The sequence below is a fragment of the Odocoileus virginianus genome, unplaced genomic scaffold, assembly GCF_023699985.2.
Source record: "Odocoileus virginianus isolate 20LAN1187 ecotype Illinois unplaced genomic scaffold, Ovbor_1.2 Unplaced_Scaffold_9, whole genome shotgun sequence".
Taxonomy (NCBI): Eukaryota; Metazoa; Chordata; class Mammalia; order Artiodactyla; family Cervidae; genus Odocoileus; species Odocoileus virginianus.
In genome coordinates, this window is record NW_027224271.1 from 147,174 (window position 1) to 153,681 (window position 6,508).

The following is a 6,508-nucleotide window of genomic DNA, read 5'->3' on the forward strand; positions in this document are numbered from 1 at the left end:
GTTTTGTTGGGAAATTGTGATTACCCACTAACCAAAGGTTAAAGAATTGTCAGAGTAAAGCGACAGATATAGCCCACACATTACGTTTCACATTTCACTGTCTCAACTGGAAATGGTGAACAGATTATCATCATTTCATACCCTAAAATTCCAACTTATTAAATAGATTTTGTAAATAAAAAGCCTTATTTCAGTAATTTTAGTCATATAAACCTAACTTTAAAGGTTGTCTATGACACTTACTAGCTTTGTGCTGCTGCTGCTGCTAAGTTGCTTCAGTCGTGTCCGACCTGTGTGACCCCATAGACTGCAGCCCGCCAGGCTCCTCTGTCCCTGGGATTTTCCAGGCAAGAAAACTGGAGTGGTTTGCCATTTCCTTCTTCACTAGCTTTGTGACCTTGGGCAATTATTTAACTTCTCTAAATTTCACTGTGTCATGTATAAAGCTAACGTTAACAGTACTGAGCACAATGTTGTTATGATACTTAGATTATGTATGCAGCACACTTATCGCAGTGGCTGACACATACTATGTTTACAGAAATATTCTTGGTAGTGTTCTATAATCATTGCCATTATTTGGATTCTATAAGGAAGAACAGGATATGGTCCCTGGTCTTAAAGAGTTTTGCAAGCTACCTTGGGAGAAAAACATGTATAAGTGAAACAATAGTTTTCAGGAGACATCTCAAATAGCTAAATAGTGAAGCTGAAGCAGTACTTTAAGCAAAACACTCTTGTTTCTCCAGAACTCATTGTCCACATCTGTACAGTGAAGTGGTTGGATTTTTCTAGAAATAATATTCTAGAAGTCTTTGTCAGAGATAGAGGAGAATTCAGATTTGAATAAATAATCATCAGACTACAGAAAAGAAACATATTAAATGTGGACAGTACCAGATATATCAAGGCAAGTGTGAGTAGCTACATGGCTGGAGCACACTGTTTAAGTGGGGAAACAATGGGGGTAGACTGAATGCAGTTTCTAGAGAAATTTGAATGCCTTGCTAAGAAGTTGGTGTTTATTTTACATGCAGTGGGCAGAGTTCTAAAAAGATTAATCTGTTCTGGTAAATATAAAGGATTTGGGGCAAGGGATAGGCAGAGAGTCTGGTTATGAAGCTGTTATCACAGTTTAAGCCTTGACTGGAACTAAAGGAGTAACAGAGAAATATATACACAGATGAACAAGGTACTAGGAAGTGATTTGAAACTGATTGTTGATTAGATAGGACAGACAAAGCAAAGCTGGCAGCAGATGATTAAAGGTTAGAGGCCAGGAAACTGATAGTGAGTTAGAGGAGATCTGGCTTGGCGTAAGCATGGGGATTGAAGATTAAGACTTATAAATGTTTTATTTGTGTCATCAAAAATTTAATTTAGGTAGACATATTCAGAAGACAACTAGAGAATGGGGAAAAAGAGAAGGTATGATGGAACTATAAACTTGAGAGTTATCTGCATAGAGGTGAGAGCTGAAATAAATAGGTGAAATCTCAAAAAGAGATTAGCAGTTATGTACACACCGTGTCATCAGCTTTAATGTTTATTTTAATATTTCAAATGAAGGCAGCATGGAATAACTAACCTTCGTGAATGTAATAAGATGAAAATATTTGACTTTGAGGATATAGTATGAGAATGTTTCCATTAGTGTTTGTATTCCTTATTTTATGTACTGAAATCAGTGTCTTAATTTGGGTTCCTCCAAAAGTCTACTCTGAGTCAAGGATCTGCCTGCAAGCAGTTTACTTGAGAGGTCATCACAGGAAACATTGTGAGTCAGTTGTGAAGGAAGAAAAGTAAGAGAAGAAAGTCAGTAAAGAGTACACTGAAGAGGAGGTTACCACTGTGAGCAACTGGAACTCAATACTATTGGTGATCCTCTTAGAGATGGCATGGAACATGTTGGGCTTCCCCGGTGGTGCTAATGGTGAAGAACCCGCCTGCCAACGCAGAAGACATAAAACATGTGGTTCAGTCTCTGGGTGGGAAAGATCCCCTGGAGGAGGGCATTGCAATCCACTCCAGTATTCTTGCCTGGAGAATCCCATGAACAGAGGAGCCCAGTGGGCTACAGTCCGTATGATTGCAAAGAGGCAGACACAACTGAAATGACTTCATACACACACATACACACGAAGTAAGGAAGTTGAAATTCAGTAAATCCTGTCTGTTAAATGTTGAGAGTACTCCTTGAATGTTAATTCCACAGCACTCATAACCTTTCCCTGTTTCAGTGGGGGTGGTGGTGGTCAGAAAACACTCTGAGAGATAGGTAGGAAGTCATTGCCATCTATTGGAAAGGTCTGCAGGAGACATCAATGTCAGCCAAGATGACATGGATGAAGTGCCAAAAGCATCTACTAGAGGCAATCATTTTGGTTTGTTTGTATGTCCTGTCTACATAAAATTTGTACTGCAATGAGGTGTAATGACATTTTCTAGGCTATAAGAAATCTCATGGTTAGGTTATATAGGATGTGAGAGTTGGACCATAAAGAAGGCTGAGCACCAAAGAATTAATGCTTTCAAACTGTGGTGCTGGAGAAGACTCTTGAGAGTCTCTTGGACAGCAAGGAGATCAAACCAGTCAGTTCTAAAGGAAATCAACCCTGAATATTCATTGGACTGATGCTGAAGCTGAAGCTCCAATACTTTGGCCACCTGATACAAAGAGCTGACTCATTAGAAAAGACCCTGATGTTAGGAAAGATTGAGGGCAGGAGGAGAAGGGAGTGACCAAGGATGAGATGGTTGGATGGAATCACTGACTCAATGGGTTTGAGCAAACTCTGGGAGATAGTGAAGGACCGGGATGCTTGGTGTGCTGCAGTCACGGGGCCACAAAGAGTTGAACACGACTTAGCGACTGAACAAAAAGGTTATGTTCACAAAAGGTAACATCTTTGGGGCTTCTTAGATCTTCATGGTCTTATCTATGGTCTTCATGCAGAGAATCAAATGATTAAATTAAAAATTTTTAAAACAAAATTTTCTGATGGGAGTCTATTTTTTCCTCTGAAAATAAACAACATTGTATGAATGTGTGTGTGCTGGGGGGTGGGGGTTGGGGAGGTAGTATGTATGTGCAGATAAAAGCATCACAATGTTATGTAGCCACACGTTTGTGTATTCTTAGATAATCTTATATTAATATCAAAAGAAGTTATACTTATAGGATATATGAATGTGTAGAGAAAAATAATCCTGATTTTGTGTTGACATGCCTTTACTAGATGTGTAAATAGAGGACATTTTGCCCAGCCAAAGAATATGCTTGTTTCTTTTTTGAAGTCTGGCCATGATATTCTGATTCTAGCATGCATGTGAATATTAGTCCCAAGGCATAAAATGACCCGGAAATGATGATTTTGAAAAACCATCTATTTCTATTTGGCTTCGCTTGTGGCTCAGTTGGTAAAGAATCCACCTGCAATGCGGGAGACTGGGTTAGATCCCTGGGTTGGGACAGATCCCCTGGAGAAGGGAAAGGCTACCCACTCAAGTATTCTGGCCTGGAGAACTCCATGGACTCTACAGTCCATGTCACAAAGAGTCAAACACGACTAAGTGACTTTCACCTCTATTAATGTGGCTACAGACATAAATAACCTATCTTTTCTTCAGTTGTTAAGTTAGCAATTGACTAGCCATTCCTAACCAAGTAAAAATAGTTTTCTACAAAGTGTGTAGAAAATTCTTTCATGTGAATATGCTGCTTCAGCCAGTATGATTACTGTGCATATAAGTATGATATCACTCAGCTGAGAATGAACCCCAGACATACAGCCAAGCAGTTTGTTTTTTCATTAATGTGGACCAGCTGGCAAGATACGCTGCCAAGTCCCTTAGAAAACTGGATGTGGAAATAATTATTTACCAAGGTAATAACTGACAAGATTGCTATAGTGATGAATTGGTACAAATGGAGCTCATAGATGACAAACGGAAAGAAGTCTTTCAATCTTTTTCGTTCCACTAAAAGATGTCTAATATCCACATAATTCGATTTATGAATTTTTCTGCATTGTGGTTGATCTGATATAATACATTTTGCAGAATTTCATTCATGAAAAAGAAGGTTAGAAAAGAGCATGAAAATAATATGTCGTAATGCAATCCAAAAGAATCCTCAAAAGGCTACATGGAAATCACACTGAAAATGTTCAAAATGTTGTGTTTCTTCATAAGACAGTGATGACCATTGATCTGCCAGACTATCATTGAGAAGTTGGCATAAAAGGCAGATAACAACAGACTCTGTGGGACTGTCCTATATATTCTAAAGTTGTTTCTAATAAATCCTATTGTTGCAGTGAACATTTCTGAACAGGCTGCTGTCAAAAAGCTTCATATTCAGAAGCCAGAATTAACATTCATATGTGAAAACACACCCACAGCAGACCGATCTTTGCTTATTGTGGAAAAATTATCTGTGGAATAAAAATATGGTATACTAAGAAACATATATACTCAGGTCACCAATGATCTCCTTTTCCCTTTATGAAATCTCATGGTTCGTGCAACTGGGTAAAAACACCACATTTTAAAAAAAGCACACCACATTTGTATTGATGGTAACCACACAAGGGTTGAGGTATTTTATTTAATTCAAACAAGCTCATATACTCATTTCTTATAAGTGATCTGCAAGCATGTTGCTGCCAAGTGGGGCTGCTTTGGCCTTTTAATACTGACAATGCTTTGGAGAATTGCAGAAACGTCATTGCTCCTTTAGTCTCTGGCAGTCAATCAACCCTAATTATAATTGACTGGGGAAAAAGAAGGCTTCCTGAAAGAAGTTTTTAAAGCTTAGGTTTTTTAGATGGCATTGTAAGGAAATCAAATAGTTGAGCAATTTAATTTAATTTCTCCAACCCTCGCTTATGTTTTCTAGGAGCCACAGTCCTTAGGAGCCTAAAAAATTTCAAGTATTGATTACAGTGCATTTACTTTTGAGTAAACTGGGCCCAGGAGATGGTTTTTCATAATTAAGAAGTATAGCAATCAAAAACATTAAAAAAATACAGAATGTTTTAAAGAAAAAAATTGGAAAAGTTTTTGAAGGAATCATCAAAGCACCAGTTGCTCCATTGTCAAACAAAAATGATTGATAAAATGATGTGGCATTGGGAGAAATCCACAAAGAACAGAAAGTATACAAATTAAGAAAACTATTTTTAAAACTTTCTTCTACCCTCTTTCCTCTACAATTAGAAGCCTTGCTGAGTTCCTCTTCTTCTAGTTCGTATTTGTAAACATTTAATTTAAACATGGAAACAGTGATTTTATTTTTGGGGGCTCCAAAATCACTGCAGATGGTGACTGCAGCCATGGATTTAAAAAATTCTTGCACCTTGGAAGTAAAGCTATGACCAGCCTAAACATCATATTAAAAAGCAGAGACATTACTTTACCAACAAAGGTCCATCTAGTCAAAGCTATGGTTTTTCCAGTAGTCATGTGTGGATGTGAGAGTTGGACTGTAAAGAAAGCTGAGCCCTGAAGAACTGATACTTTTGAACTGTGGTGTTGGAGAAGACTCTTGAGAGTCCCTTGGACTGCAAGGAGGTCCAACCAGTCCATCCTAAAGGAAATCAGTCCTGAATATTCACTGGAAGGACTGATGCTGAAACTCCAATACTTTGGCCACCTGATGCGAAGAACTCATTTGAAAAGACCCTGGTGCTGGGACAGATTGAAGATGGGAGGTGAAGGGGATGACAGAGGATGAGACGGTTGGATGGCATCGCCGATGCAATGGACATGAATTTGAGTAGCTCCAGGAGTTGGTGATGGACAGGGAGGCCTGGCGTGCTGCAGTCCATGGGGTTGCAAAGAGTCAGACATGAGTGAGTGACTGAACTGAACTGAATTTAAACATCTAAACGGTTTTTAGTTTAAACATCTAAAGGGTAAATCCTAAAGGAAATCAGTCCTGCATATTCACTGGAAGGACTGATGCTGGAAGCTCCAATACAAGAACTGACTCATTGGAAAAGAACCTGATGCTGGGAAAGATTGAGGACAGGAGGAGAAGGGGATGACAGAGGATGAGATAGTTGGATGGCATCACCAACTTGATGGACATGAGTTTGAGCAAGCTCTGGAGTTGGTGATGGACAGGGAAGTCTGGCATGCTGCAGTCCACAGGGTGGCAAGAGTCAGACACGACTGAGCGACTGAACTGAAATGAAAGGGTTTTTGCTTATGTGGTGACAGACGAAAATTTTTTCTACTTTTTGATGAACTCTTCCTATGACATATAGACATGATTTTTATCAGTATTGAAGAAAAAACCTGTTGTAAGCCCTGGAGAGGTAGGGTTTCAATCAGCAGATATCAGAGCCCTAGGACCTGTAGCATCATTATACAGTGCTTAGGCCTCCTGCCTTACCCTGCTCCAAATCACAGATATAGGGAATAAACAAAACTTACATTTACCCCAGTGATTTGCAAAGCATGTTAAATGTAAATCTAATTTTGTACTGTATGAGAAATAGAT